The following is a 16,460-nucleotide window of genomic DNA, read 5'->3' as shown; positions in this document are numbered from 1 at the left end:
CTTTTCTTCCTTCTGCCTCGCTTCGCTACATAAAGACAGCGTAGAAATAAGGAGAAAGAAAGTATATAAAAGCGAAATGCAGATGAGGAAGGACTGTAACGGGGACGACTCCGTTTCCCCGTAGAAAACGGAGAGATGCGAGAGTGGAAGAAGTAGCGGGCGCGGTTGGTCGCCGGGAATAGCTTCGCCTGTTTTCACTCGGAAATTTCTTCTGGACACAAGACATTGCCGGCGCGGCGCGGCGAGAAAGCTCCACCTTTCCTCGTCCGTTTCGAGAGCTTTCATTGTTTCGTTCGCTGACGTTTGCCGGTATTGCGGCAGAAAGAGCCCGCATCATTCCGCGGAGTGCGTGGAATCGTCGTACTTCACAAATAGATATGCAAATATTGTCTCAGTTTAGCTCGCCCACAGATGTATCTTCAACAGCGAAATATATATCACGCGCCGTTTCTTCTCTGCCGCCTCAACTACGCTTTAATTTTTCCCTCCTCGCTATATCCCCCGACACTTTCATTTTCTTTTTCCTTCCCTCTTTCACTCCGTTCTTTTTTTCTTTTCGAGCGCGCGCGTTGCTAGGAGAACTTAATATTCTTGGCACCTAAACTTCTCCTTTGTTACGTAACTTCATAACGCTCTTAATGTCTGCGCTTTTAAAAGATAATATTTCAGTTTTTCTCCGATGACTTACTCTCTTTTCTCTCTCGGTTGCTTCCTACGCGACGATGATTGGTTTTCTGAAAACATTTCTTAAAAAAAAAAATAAAATAAAAGAAATCTAATAAATGAATATTTGTATATATGTATGTACATCTGGCGAAATAAAATATTTTTCATGCAATAACACGCGCGTACGGTACTACACATGTACTATAAGCGGTATACATACACGTATGTGTGGAGGGATGGTGTCACGTCGGTTTACGCGATAGACAGAAAGAATGGGAGAAGGGGGGGGGGGGAACGAATATTTGGACGAACTCAAAAATTCCATCAATCTCTCCGTTCATTCTCGGTCGCGCGATATTCGACGTGCTCTATCATGGAGATATGCTTCATGCGGCCGAAGGGGTATGCTAATATTATGCGGCTTTCATAACGCGCGCGAGGCCGCGCGTGTTTTACTTTCATGAAGTACTTCGTCCGGTTAATACTTTCGACAGGAGGAAAGGCGAGGAAATTTTTTTTAACGGCCAACCAGCGAGCCACGTGCGCGCGACCCAATAACTCGGGATTCCTTTGAAACGAATCGACGATTGTTACCGATGCATAATCAGCTTTTGAAACATCCCCCTTTAGAACGCGGCGCGAATAGTGCCCCGAGTCGACTTCGGCATGTCGCTTTGTGTAAAGTCGCTGAAAAGTTCGGGCTGTTAAACTTTTAATCGGTAATCCGGCGGGAAGTCTCTCGCGCACAGGTCTCGGAATGCAGCAGCAAGTTTAGCCTTTAACTTCCGAACTTCTTCTCGCCATTAAGTACCGGCTCGACGTAAATACCGTGCTCCTCGCGAATTCGCGCATTGACGCAGTTCGTATAGCGAGCTACGAGAAATATTGTTTAATTCCTCCGATAGAGGCTTGCGATGGTATGCCTTTAAGTTAGTTGCGATATTTATTTTTAATTGCTTTGTAAATTCCATGCGTACTTTACGATTCTTTATTTTATCTATAGTCATACTTTTGTAAGAAAGAATGTTATCAAAATGCCGTGTTATTTTTATCTCTAATGTCTGTAATATTGAATCTAGATCTGTATTTTGAATTATGGGAAACTAGTTAGCGTCACGTGACTGATATGTAGTTTAGTCAGGCGTTTACGAACTAATGCTGCAGGCTAAATACATGATAGTCCGATGGTTAATGTACATGCATATATCGAATGTATGATGGTTTCAAAATCATTGACTTGACGATTGTTGGCTTTATTGATGTTTGTATACTCTCAGCGTCTGTTAAAAAATAAATGAATAATAGTGTCGTACACTAAAATCGCGTCTGCGAAGCGAGTAATCGAAAGTTGCATTTATGAGAGTAACGTTGAACATGACGGTGTTGCAAATCCGGGAAACACGCCGATTTACTCTCTTGAATAATCGCGTGCTAATAATTATGGGACATTAATAATTGCTCGTACCGTCAAGCCGTGTTGCCGGCTTAATGCTTCGTTTAACTTATGTCGATCAAACATTACACACATGATTTATTAACGAACGTTATACCAATTGCATTACAAAGGTACAATTTCGAAATAATGTGTTTGATCGAAAATATGAAAAACATGGGGTACAGCTATAGTACATTATGTTTATCGATTTATAGTATCTAACCGAGCTTTCTGTGCGAATTAACACAAACATAAAACAGATTATCGTCTCTGGTTTGCGATAAAATTGCATTTTCAATGTGCCCCGTTACAAATGTAGCCGTTAATCGCGAATGACAAGCGCGCCGCGAGTCAATTCAGGTGTGAAAAATTTATTCTTCTAAAGTGGGTCGAAACGAAACTAGCGAGATACAAATTATGATCGACTGTTCTTACCGCGCGATATATGATGTACAAACGTTTGGCGTTTGTGCTGCATCGAATAAATAACCTTGCAATATTTACCGGACCTTTCGATATCGACACAACGCGATATGTAATATTTAAATACGAATTTCAATTTATGTTTTGACGTCTCGCGACAATTTCAATCACGATACTGTGTAATACTCGTTTTCCTCGATACTTTTCGTATCAACGATCGTTTATTTTCGAGGGAATCTAATATACCTCCAGCGACAGTTTCTATTTCGTTGTACGTGCGGATGAAGGCACTTCCTTTCTACTTTTGTCCGTGGAACTTCGTATCTTTTGCCGAGTATCCGATGCACGGTGGAGACCATTTCGAGAAATAAAACGTCACAGAATTAAGTCCCCGGGAACTTTTGTATAAACACCGAACATCTTATGATGCTATGTTTAACTTGGGAGTACGGAGAAGAGCCTTCACTTTCTTCTTACGCTTTTCTTTGCTAAAAATACACTCAGCGCATGGACAGTTTCCGAAAATACTGCATAAATGTGCAATATAAAATATCTCTAAGGAAAGAGTATCAATGATGCGTAATTCCGAACTTGATTGCTGCACGTTACTGTTCGTTCTTCTTCCAACGAATATTGATTGCAAGAGATATTTCAGTAGGCGAGGATATTTCTGAAAATAAAGCAGACTGAAAGGAAATCGCGCAATGATGTTTTATCTCTCGATGACTTATTATTCAACCAGACTGATTGGCGGATTTCATGAAAATCCACCGATATGTTATTTCGCGAATAAATAAAATTCCGTTGCGACGGATATCGCGGTGTCTAGAAAACGCGCTATCGCTCAACGCAATAGGTTCATCACTTTGCATAGGAAAGAGGGATGCGTGAAAAATATATTTGTCTCAGACTCGCGTAGCCCCGAGGTAACATTTGTCGTCGCTGCAGTACGCAGACAGAAGCTTACTTTGGAAAGTTCAGTAGTCCCACTGCAGTCCTGCGGCCTTTTTTCACCGCGTCGACGAAACTACTGCTTGTTATGTTTCTCCCGTGTTTTCCGTATATCTGGGGCATCATAACTTCCGCAAATAGTTCACAAGTCCGTACTCTCATGATTTCGCGCGACGTTGGAGTAGTTACAATGTAAATGCGATCCGGTGAAACAGAAAAGAGGGGGAAAAAAGAGAAAAAGAGCGGAAACTGAACAAACAGTGTTTCGAAACTGTAATTGTATGAGCTTTTGCATTACTTGTGAAATGAAATTGGATAGTTCGTACATGCGGTATGAAAAGGTTAAGAGAAAAAAAGCTCAAAATATATCATGTTTTATTTGAAAAGTCAGAAAATCGTAATCTATTTCTATATAGCTTTAAATATAATTAAGCACTGATACAATTTCGTATTGCATATATCAGTATGGTCGACGTATGATTAATAGCGTATGCTCACTAAATTACGCATTGGTACATGCTTCAAAAATTATTGCGAATTTGTATTCGCATTACTGATATGCCGACGAATCTATGATGTCGCCAGTGAATTGGGCTCCCGTTTTAATCAATGCGAGGGTAGCTCTCGGGCTCAATGAATACAAAGTTTAGAGACCCAAAGGCGGTGCTAATCAATTATCGTGCTTAATGCAATATCTTTATTGAGCTACTACTGCGGGACTTCCGTCTAATTGGAATTTTCCCCGTAGTTTAAGAAATTACTTTCGCGTAATTGTTCGTTACGGCTTATTCATTATGACGAAGGAAGGAATCGTTTCCCGTTCGACGCTGTTTATTGCGGGAGAATGGGACAATTTATTGACAATTCGATGGAAGTTAAGTCAGCTACTTATTGGATTAAAAATTATTCATCGCCCATAATGAAGACGTAACGAACTACATTTCCATTCGTTATTAACTCAAATTATCTTGCGCAGATGATTCTTATATTCCGCTTCCGCGATTCGTATAATAATGATCCAATTCAATAGATCCCTGATTTATACAATTAACATAATAAAGTTATTACGTAAATTTAGCTTACTATATTAATATCCATTTTCCATGTGGCGGTTCATCAATAATAAATGTCTAGACTCGTGGCCGCCGAGATCACTTTGGCCGCCGCCACATTTAACGTTTACGCGCTATTATTACGGAATATAAAAGAACAGTGACACCGGAACATATAAAGAATGTATTACACTTTAATAAAGATGATGCAGATTTTAAGCATATTTCTTACAATTTCTCGTTCGCTGGACTATTATAACTTGCTCTTAATTATATTAGAAGATGTATTTTTAGAACTATACCAAAGTTAAAAATTAAAAATTAAAACTTTTATACAATACAAATAATAATAAAATTACATTAATATCGTTATCGTTCTCGGTTAAAAAAATCTGAAGGAGAATTGTAAAACTTTATTTATTATCAATTGCAGTTCTCACGCAAACGGTCTACTTCTACTTTAATTAATTTCGAAGACTTGTGATTTTGCACGCGGCGCCGTTAAAACAGCGGGCGCGGCCGCGCCAATTACGGAAGTAAAAAGTCGGTCGCTCGTAATTAATCTCGGACCGCTCCCCCTTTTTTCCGTTTTCCCTTATTAAAGCTGGCAAGGTGACAAAGGGAGCGTGAATCGACTGTTTTTCGAGGTACGTGCAAGTATTTCGTTCGTGATGTTTTACGAGGTTAGTCGAGCGCGTTTCTCTAGCGCAAGGAGAGTGTTCGCGAATCCTACGATTTTTATAAAATCCGGTTAGAACAGAATGGAAAATAGAGTGAAAATAATTTGAACGTGCGTTTTACGACTCTTCGAAGCTGTAACCACTCATGGTCACATCGAGAGCCATCGGAGATTTAAAAAAATTGCCCTATACAAGTTTTATAGTTTTAAGCACGCAGTAAAAAAATATTGAAAAATAAATATTATATCTCCGATATAGTTTTTCGGTACTGCGTGGGTAAAATTTCCCGGAGATTGGCTTTTACCATTAATAATTAACCCGAATAACGGCAGGACGAATAATGGGGTTGGGACAAAGAGACATTTATTTTACATAGGAAATTATTTCCGCTCGCTGCGCACAAGGTGCATTGTTCGGCTGGGAGGGAGAACATTCTTCGTGAGTGTCAGAATTCTGAGTAGCCGAAAGTGAACGAGAGAAGGAAGGAACGAATAGGGGTAGGATTGCTGGGGGGTCAGCGCGCGTGACAAACGAGGCTGTTTGTCTGAGCCTCCTACACATGGATAACGAGCCGCTTCGAATCTTTCCGTGGGGTACTCAGGTCCCTTTCGCCAGCAGGTCTCGCTCTTTTCGCTCTATATCTCGCTGTCGACACGGTCGTACGTCTCCTCAAATTAATGACGAAAATTGCGTACTTAAAATATATCGGCTGCTTCTTCATTCGCGAGTCTGCCGTCGTTTCTAATTGATGCGATAATTAGCAACGAGACGGTCTATTTGGAGATTAGCGAAGGGCTGACTTGCTGGCGCGCAACTTGTCACTTGTGGGAAGGAATGCTTATTACTTTCGTGCATGTCGACGTATGTATGTAAGTAGTTCCGAGAAATATGACATTCCTGTGTCGAGGAAGGCATCGAGTTATCTTGAATATGTTCTTCATATATCTCACTTTTCTCATTATATATTGCTTATACATATGTCAGGTTTCCGTTTTTTTATTCTTAAATTTCAATTATTAAAACTAGGATTAATAAAGTTTCAGTATTATATTTTGATTAATGAATTAATGAACATTTAAACCTTTAGAAATAATTGTGAGATAATAGAAGATTTCAGTCAGATTCGTATTATAATGACAGTACATTTTTATTATTTCATATTATTTTATAATTTCCGAATAGAATGAAAATGATACGTTATTAAGACGAGATAGAGAATCAAAACGACTTTCAGGCAGTTCGAATAAAGTACTCGCGAAATAGAATTTTTTTTTCTTTGTGGGTCATCCGTTCACATGGCCGAGAAAGAATAACGAGATTCAATTTTTTTTTGTACAAAATTTTTGCACAAAGAGCTCACGTGACGGAAGCGGTTAATGCTCGTCGATCATATGGACGATGGATACGGGATCATCGGAGAGAGAGGCAGTGAGCGAAAGAGTGGGGGGGAAGGGGGAGAAGGGTCCTGTAATCGACGGCAAATTGAATGGATGCATGGTCGGCGGCCTGACATTCGGGCGTCCTTTAAATTCGAATCTTTTTTATCGTTCACCTCCCTGGTGGTCCGGTGAATTTTAATATACGTACCGATGCGACAGCTCTCGCGATAGAACGGCAGGATTTGAAGGTGTAGGAGGGATGACCGTGCGGGAGGCAGCGAGATAATCCGCGAATAAATTCTGCCACCGCGGGCTTCTCTTGACGTGACGGTAATATATGCGTTATCCCATCGTCGCCGATATCGTCGTCACTAAGCTACGCTCCTTAGATTCCGTTGCAATAATTGTAATAAGCATAGCTTCCCCCGTTCTGTAAAGAAAAACGTTTTGAATATTTTTGTTTACATGCAATAAAAAAATTGTTATACGTTTTTTTTAGCGAGCAACGCTGATTCTAAATATTATTATTAAAACGTTTTTGTCATAAAAAGATACAGGACGTCTTCATTAGTGGTTCCACTCTGGCTGCGTATTGAAATAATTCTGTTCTGTTTCTTCTATTTTTAAAATTTGTCTTGAATATATCTTTAAAATTCAGCGACGAGAAACGAGACACTCGGCAATAAAGTGAAAGATTCAGTCTTGAAAAGAAGAGGAAAGAAAAATATAATTTCGTAACGTGTCGTCTTAATTAAAGAGAACTCTGATCTTTCTATCTCTCTGGCATACGTCTTAATTAATCTGCGCGCGAAAGATACGCGGCAAAATACATTTGTAACGTTCGCCGAAACGTAACGATGCGCGATATTTCAAGCTATAACGATGACATGGCGGGCGCGATATTTCATTTTCTTTGACGTGCAAAAATTGCGCGCGCCGCGCAAATGTATTCTTCGCGAAAAACGCGCTAAACTATTAGGTACAGCGGTATGTATGAAAGAACCCGCGCGGTTAAGAAGAATTTCACTCCAAGTAACACGAAGAACGTTATTGTACGTAATATTTCTTTGGTGCATTCCACAGTATTAAATTCTTTTGCACATGTAAGAACACATTGTGCTCTGTGCGCGATAAATCCTCGGGGAACGAAATAATATTGGATACAGCAAGTGCTGACAGTTGGACATTATTTATGGAGAATACTTTATTGTATTTACGCGAACGCGCTCATGTCCCTTCTCCAATCTTTCATATATGTATATATATATATATATATATAAACTGGCAAGATTTCGACGTCCCGTTTCTTAGTACTGCACTGACTCTGTATTATGCTTTGAAATATTGTTCATGACCGAAATATCTTTTCTCCCCTATTGTCATGTCTGCTATGAAACATTTAAATCGGTACGTTTGCCGATGCAAGATAGCTACTTTACGGAAGATTTTCTCCTTTTGCTTTTATTTTTGGTTTCCCAACCCAATCTTTCTTCCTTTTATACTTGTACAATGGCGTTTGCACAATCTAATTAATGCGATTTTAGTGTGTTGTAAACGCGCTCCAGTTTTCTCATTTGCACGACTCATAGCAAAGTAGTAAACGTGTTAATACTATTAAACGTGTAAACGATCGTACTTTGCAGGGAAATTAACAGATTTAATATCGCCGATGTAGACTAACAATCCAATCCGAGAAGAGACTGACGAATTATCGTCAGAAGCTTAAATTCAATCGAATACTGACGCCAATCTGATTACGTTAGCTATTGCTTGCATACAATTCTTTTAATTTAGCTCTTCTTTTTGTGCGGCTCTTTGCGTTCATTTTGATCAATTGAATTGATTGGTCAAACGATAATATTGTTAGCGTAATATATTGGACGTAGCACTGCAGCATTATTAAAAAAAGGAAATTGCAAAAATGGAATTTTTTCGATAATTCTCTTATTTCATTATTTAATTTGCTCGCTTGTCACTAATAAAGTCAGCAGTTTTAAAAAATTTAATTCTCAATTAATATCTTTAAAAAACTATTATACAAAAATTATTATATTATACATTACAGTAATATTTTTGAAAAAGTTGAAAAAATAATTAAAAAAAAGATTAGATTAGTAATTAAATGTATTTACTCATGCATTAATATCAGTAGTATCAGTCTCTGCTCGAGGATTACCCGAAATGGAATGATTTTCCGAAAGTATACAAGTCGGTATACTAGGGAAATTAACGATATTCTGTCTCGACAAACCACACATTATCGGCCATTTACTTCCCGCGGGTGACATTATTGTAAATTAAACCGCGAGTTATGCGGTATCGATATGTCACCCGCATGCACAGCTCGGCCACGGTAGGAAATATTAGCGCGTCGGACGGACATGGTGTTGGCTCTTACATTTATTTATTCGTCATGCTTGCGGGCCGCGGACTCATTACTGCGGCGCATTACCCAAATTGCCGACATTTCCTAGCGCGTCACAGTTTTCCCCCTCGTCCTCGTACGCTCGTTTGTTGGCAACCCCTTTCGCCACCGGGGGAGGATTGAGAAAATTTATGGGATTCTTGCATGAGATCACTCGTAAACATAATCCTTGCCCTCTAAGACGAATGCCCTCCCCGACTGCGGCATCTCCATTCCTTTCGCCCTCTCTCGCACGGCTCATCGTCTTTCTCCTCTACTCTCTCCGCTCTTTCGCTGGTTTCCTCCGCATTTTATCCGCGCTTCCGCGCTTACTTTTGCTGATCGCTCGATCGCGAAACTTGCCGGTAGTTTTACGGAATTTGATCTGTGCGTTATTTCACTTGCACACACGTAGAAAATGTAACAACCGGGTGATTCAAAGATTGTACATCCACGAGTAAATAAAATTAAATGCAGAGGTATTAATCTTCCTATATTACGAGGTCAACGTAACATGTCAATTTTTACGGTATATTGTAAAACATCCGTTCTGATGAACATCGCATTCATCTGTTTTAATGCTCATTTTTCTCTCTTTGATAAAACAAACGGTCTGACATGCTAAATTGATGTAAAGTACGAATAAACCGATCGTATAATTGTCGCTCTATCGGCGCGATGTAACTGACTGGTGTCGGAAGTTGTGCGACACGACGATTTAAACGATGTCCAAACTATGGAGACTTACGAGCCTGACCTATATGAACCTCGCGGTTCGCAGCTAAAGTTACAGCTACGGAAATAAATCCGGTTTAGTCCCGCGGGGAGAGACAGATTTATTTCCAAGCAGAGCCTCGGACCGTTCAACCGTTGCCTCACCCTCCCGGTATCGTATCGGCAATTTACCACGATCCACTCTCTCTGTAGGAAAAGAACCGATTACGAGGGCATATACTTCAAGCATCGGGTTTATTTTCGCGGATCGACAACGGCGATCAGTTCTTATCTCTGTCGATTTTCCGCACTCACGTTAAGCTCCTGCTGCGAAATCTAGAATTCTATTAGTATTGCAATTGTATATATATGGCGTAGGAAAGATGGATTTTTCTACGAGAACACTTTTTAGAAATGTGCATCATTTTTTTTCTACGCAGTTTTAAAAAAAGAAAATAGTATACTAATATATGGATGCGGACGAAGATAGCAACTTTATTTTATTGAGGAATTGTAATAATATTTAGAAGCGTTGTATATAACTTCTAATGATTATTTGGAATTTACATACAGACGATATGCATATCTCGCGGGGTTGCGAAACAAGTCGCTTTGTTCATCTGTAAGCCCGTGAAATGTTGCCGTAGCTTTAGCCACTCTTTGCATAAACCATGCGAGAATAGCGTTAAGCGACAGATTTATTCGTAGTTACATCGCCCATTCTGCAACCCATTTATGAAGTTACATCAAGATATTCTCCATAATATGACTATGTGCGTATTTCTACGAGAATTTGCACCAAGCGACGATATTAACATTTCAAATAGTATAACCGTCATTTCTCGCGATTATTCGTAACAAACGATTGAAATAAAATTGCTCGCACTGGCACTTTGGCGCAACATCGAAAAACTCCGGGAACGTCGCGCCTATATCCGTTTGTGAGATCGCGCCATCGTGAGGACGAAAAAGCCGCGAGTGCCAGCCGCGAGTTATCGTCTTGTCGAAATCTCCTTTTACATCCGCCAAAATAACAGATTTACAAGACGGAATCCTCTACGTGAATCTTGAAATGACGTTGGCAGCCCTCGAAAATACAGTGGGCAAATACATATGTACTGCGAGAGAGAGAGAGAGAGAGAGAGAGAGAGAGAGAGAGAGAGAGAGGAGACAACGGGGAGTTAAGGTGAACGACGATGACTGTGGATACACAACAACACACATATACGGTTCGCGAGCGTATACAAACGTTGCGAACGAAAGCCCGTCTTTCGACCACATCTTCTTCGCGGTGAATGCCTCGGTACGTGTGATTAAGACCGGGCCGTGAGGGGGATGGGACGAGGAAGAAGATCATGGACGTAAGAGGAGGACGTAGAGGCAGGACGCGAAGCCTCGCCCACTTAAGCCGTCCACAGTCCACAGTCCAAGATAAATCCCCCGACGTGATGCTCCTACTAACTAACGGGATTGCTCGAAATAGTGCGCTTAGTTACGAGCACGTTTGCGACGGTCGTCTCTCTCGTCGCCGTAGGGCGTTTGGTGACCTCTCTCTCGATTTCTCTCTTTCTCTCTCGCTTTGTCGATCTCTCCTCGCTCCGCAGTAGCATCTACCCTCAACCCTTTCCGTCTCCCTCTCGCTCTCTATTTATCTATCTCGATGTCGCGAGAGACGCTTACATCGGAGCCACAGCGCGTTTTACGATGGTAGGGGTGGTGATGACGGGGTATTGTCGCGGTGAGAGTTTCTTGCGAGGGCGGATCGCCTTCACGCGTCCGCCGCCACGGAAGTGCGATTAGTTTTTGTGGGTCACTCGGTTGTGGTTGATGAGACGGAAACATTCGTCTTAAGACCGTCGTGTTCCAATTACTTGGAGACCTAAAGCGGATGTCGCGTTATGTCACCGATTGTAACCGAAAAGGTGACATTGGTGTCATCGGCCGAGTGAGTTTAAGATTTACCGATCTCTCGGATTTGCCTCGCGTGCACTGCACGACTGCCTGCGTGTAAAGCTACGGTGCGAAACGAGGAAATGTAACGTAGCGAAGTTACGACGAGCGTGCCAACTAAATCGGGGTGTAAACGGATTAAATGCGACCCGCGTTAATTTCGCGATAAACATGAAGCATGAGGATTTAGGATAACAGGGGCAATATGACGGAGTTTCGTCGCAGATTGCTCGGCCGCGCGTAGACGAATCCGACGGAGATGCCTGTTTCTCGTTTTTCCTCGAAATCCAATTTGTGCCGTGTTGTGCCGTAAGTCCTTCGAAATTCCATATCGGTTGCCTGCTCCGGGGATTATTCCACGGAGGATGATGCGCGATGGAATACCGTGTGTCGGACAAATAATGAATACCGCGGGTGCACGGAGAGTTTCCAGTTACACGGTTTGATCCGGTAAACCCGCTTTACATCCAACTGCGCACTATTTCATCTCCGTGACGAGTATGCATTCGGATCTTAACTTTGTTACGGCGTTAGTTCGGTTGATTCTGGAACGCGCGCGCTTCCAGATACAGCGCATAGTTCCGGCATTTTTTATCCTGTCGTTTGCCGTCTCCGTCATCGTGCGCTTTAGCTCGTGAGCGGGAAAAAGAAATAATGTAATTCCGTGCTCCATTTTATCTCGCGTGTCCGTTTCGGCGGCTGATTTCCGGACTGTATGAGTAGCACGCGCGTAATTGTTCACTCGTTACTTGCTTGATAAAACGGCGGCGGCGGAGTAAACGAACTGACTGCAATGGGGGCGCGGTAAACGTGAGCAGCGTCAGGGTTTCGCCGTTTTATTTGGGAGCGCCGGTTTTGCGGCGACGCTCGTAAAAATGTAAATTTTATCGGACGATTAAACTTCCATGACCGCAATTAGTGAGCAAACACGGCGGCCGAAATTTATCCGTTTATAATTACGATTTATGCCGCACCGACCCGCGAGACGAGCCCTCTCGTTGCTTTTTGGCGAAATTTTGCCGGTGTAGTCGCAGTGGTAAGATCGAAAAGAAGTACCCATTGTCATTGCGTCGCTGTAATTATGGCTCCCCCGGATTAGTTCAAAAACTCGTTCCCGAGTCGTTAAAATTAAACTTTCTTAAGTCGTGGTACTTGTTGTTTAATGGTACGTGTAATCGGATATCCGAGACCCGACTTCGAGTGTTCTGGAGCCAAACTTGCTATCGGTATTTACGAGGAAGATAATACCGTCCTGTAGAAGTACGTTCAAGTGCACTTCTATGATCTACGCGAAACATGCATACGTTTTCTCTGTGCACATCGAACGGTGATTATCAAGCAGCCAATGGTAACAGGCATCTAATATTTATACAGTGCCCGTTTGAAAGTAATTAGGAATCTGATAAAGTGATTTTCATCTCGCGATATGCTTAATATCGATTAAAATTTCTTCTGTTCGAGGCAAATTTAAATACCGATACTTTTTCCCGATTCCGCGGAAATCCATCGATGCCAAGTGGCACAGCCATTCGTCTCCTCGCAAACATGCTAAATGCACTTCTCCTGTCGCAAGTGAATACAATGCATGCTGCAATGTGTGCTGATAGAATTGCCGAACCATATAAGCAGTCTTCCATGCGAAACAGACATCGCGGACTTTTATGCACAAAGCGCAATTTAATCTGAGGAGTTCTTTACTCGCTATTATCGGATGATATTTGTCATTAAAACTGCTCGAATTTAATGAAGGTAAAAGAGATACTAGAGAATCATGTACATGATTTACATTCCTTCTACAATGCAATTATACTTCTACCATTTTCCTGCGTGTAATTAAATTTTTTTATTAACATTATCATGTTCTCGCAATAGTATCCAACTGTTGTTATCTCTGCTGTTCAGAGATATCTTTTTTCATAATTACTCCCGTGTTATAAAGCTAACATTAAGTTTAAAGGGATTCAGCTTACGTAGATAGCGAAAGAAGCTCGAGTGCTTAGTCATGCAGAAACTACCGTACGTTGTAATTAAACATGAATACGCAAACTCGTACTGTGTATAGTATAGCGACGGGCTAAGTAATACAATCCAATAATTCTAATTTCATACCGCGGGTTGTATGGTACTACGCAATTAATTTTGCAAAACGTAATCCACGAGAATGTTTAAGAGCAGGTATGCAAAACGAAGAGAGAGAAGAGAGAGAGTGTATGAGGCGCAGTAGATAAAAAACCAGAGACACACATGCGTGCGCGCGCGCGCGTACACATATAAACAATACCTCATAATTAAAGAGAGAGCAGATTGCACACTCTTTCGAGAAGCAAGACCGTTCGCATTATCATACACCACAAACAAACAAGCGAATTCCTTGTCGGCATTTAATCTTCGTATCTGCTTAATGCATGCAAATGCTAAAAAATGCACCTAACGTTGCCCAACCCCAGTCGTTATTCAGCGTTACTCGCGTGATTCACGTCCCGACCAACTCGTTCGCCCCTTCCGTCCTCCCCTTGACGTAACTTCGCGTTTCTTTCCTTTTTTTTTCTTTACTTGTGGCCCGCGGATAAATCGACGACGACGACGACGACGACGCGGCGGCGGCGGCGGCGGCGGCGGCGGCGGCGGACGGCCTCCACTCCACTCCCTTTCGTTCGCTCTCCCAACATCCTCTTCCTGCGATGTTATTATTTATGCACTGTGTGCGGTACGCGCCACAGCATAATTTTCTCGTCTATTTTTATCCACCCTCCTCCTCCCATCCTTATGTCCCGCAAGTGCAGGGGAGAGGCGAGACACGGCTGTGCCCGCGTCAGGAAAACTCCGGTCAGGACGAGCGGGCTGTTTCGCTCGGCGCACATGCAGATGTAACCGCGGCTAAGCATGTTTTAATTATATGCAAGCGCAGCCAGGTCGGCTCGGGCGTCTCTGTGCATTCGTTAGTGGTAGTAGTTGCCGCGAGCCCGATTCGTTCGCGTCACGTTTAAATCGCTTAAAGTTTTATTTATCTGCATTTTCCGTACGCCGTTGTGCCGCAACATTGTCCAGGGATTGAAACGTCCGTTGGAAAAACATGAAGAGCTGCATTTCGCTAATTTACGAATATTATTTTGCATATTCTGTCGAGAAAATTATTTCCGCTACGGTAACATAAACTCTGCGCTATTAAGGAAAATATTATATCGCGTTACATAATCTTATATTACATATGTGCTTCTATGAAATTACGTTTAATTTAATAATTATTCAGTTTACATGTTAATTACGTGTGCGAGGCTTCGAACATTGATACTGCGCGAATTGCGTTGAATTCTATATCGAAATATTTACGGGCCGCCGGGCAATGTCTGTTACCTGTTACGGTATTCCGGCTTCAAATTGTATGATGAGCAGAACATTCGGCGCGATAAGCCCGGATATCAATCAATGTTCTGCCGCATTGTAGTACATCGTCCACACACGAGTCCAGTGATTTTTGACTCGTCTGTGTCATGAATTTCCTCTCTGTTTTGCAGCAACTAGATCAGCTTCGAGTTTTTGATATGTGTTTGTGCATCTGGCAAAAGACACTGGATTTAATAACGGCGCTTTCGCTGATTTCGAATATCGCCAACTCTACGAAAGCAGAGCACAGCCGGCCGCTTTTAATTTTATCCATGACGTTTTTCCGCGCGTTTCTTCTCTCGCCCTTCTCCTACTCCCGTCGCCCTATTTTTTCCTCTCGCGCGTCTCGTGGCCTCTCCGCTTCTTCCCCGCTGTCTCTCTTGTTTTCTCTCTCCTAAATTTTTTCCCCGTTCGCTACGTTTCTCCCGATTTTCTCTCTTGCCGTTTCTCCTGTTCCCGTACCCGTCCCATCGCCGCCATCTTCCCGCTCGTTCCCTTTTTCCCTATTTCATTTTAGCATCGTCGAGGGAAAAATTATGTACCTCTCCGCCGCATTTCTCTTACCCCCTCTACGGAGCGTGGAGCTGCGTGCTGGTTCTACATTGCTCTGTAACCGGCGACGAAGACCTCTTGGCAGCTTTTCGTTTGTTTCACGGGAAGGATACATCTCGCGTTGCAAACCTTGCCCGAAAACTATGCGGCTGTCGCCTCGTGGTATGTTTGCTCACGTTTGTGACATGTAAACAACAAGAACTTGATAAAATTTTTATACTCAAAACAGGACATAGTTTTGCGTTTAGTGAATCTTTTTTCCAAATTGCTTACGACTCTACTTATTTATAAAAATGTAACGAAAATACACTCGACTTATTTTAATAATTTACATTTTTTTAATTATATATTTCTGAAAAGAGTCGTATTTATTCTATGATAATTTTTATAAATTTTCTTAAATACTTTGAAGATATATTTTTTAGAGACGTATTTCTTCAGTGCATAAAAAAAATTTTTTCATAATATAAATGTTTACTTTTACTCTGTGCACGCTTTATTTTCATCCTTTGTTTTACTAGAGTTACGTGCACCACCGTGATATTGAGAATACCTCTTCTTTATACGCTATTTTGAGATACTATTTCATAGTTTAAGTATACAACCTGCGTGATAACCCTTTCCGCGAGTATCGTACGTACAATATTGCAATTTCCTAAATCGTGTCAATTTTCATACCTCGTATATGTCTGGAATATTACGATCGCAGATACCCCGTCGATCGACGAAAATTTGCGTTTATACCTAGCGCACGCAGTTTACAAGGAACGCACGTTTATTCGCGCTCGTGACATTGCACACGTATTTTTGCTCAGCGCGTAAAAATACGTTCGGCCGGGAAAATTCTACCTCCGCGAAATCTTAGGGAAG

At 41.7% G+C, this 16,460-nt stretch overlaps 1 protein-coding gene across 1 annotated transcript in view; it reads left to right on the top strand.

The window, feature by feature from the left end:
• Window positions 1-16,460, top strand: part of LOC105454843 (protein NRDE2 homolog) — a 228,854-nt gene that overhangs the window by 5,828 nt on the left and 206,566 nt on the right. The window lies entirely within an intron of this gene.

Source organism: Wasmannia auropunctata, unplaced genomic scaffold (genome assembly GCF_000956235.1).
Source record: "Wasmannia auropunctata unplaced genomic scaffold, wasmannia.A_1.0 LD336116.1, whole genome shotgun sequence".
Taxonomy (NCBI): domain Eukaryota; kingdom Metazoa; phylum Arthropoda; class Insecta; order Hymenoptera; family Formicidae; genus Wasmannia; species Wasmannia auropunctata.
The sequence above is the reverse complement of the archived record's forward strand: the minus strand, read 5'-3'. Positions and strand labels throughout refer to the sequence as shown.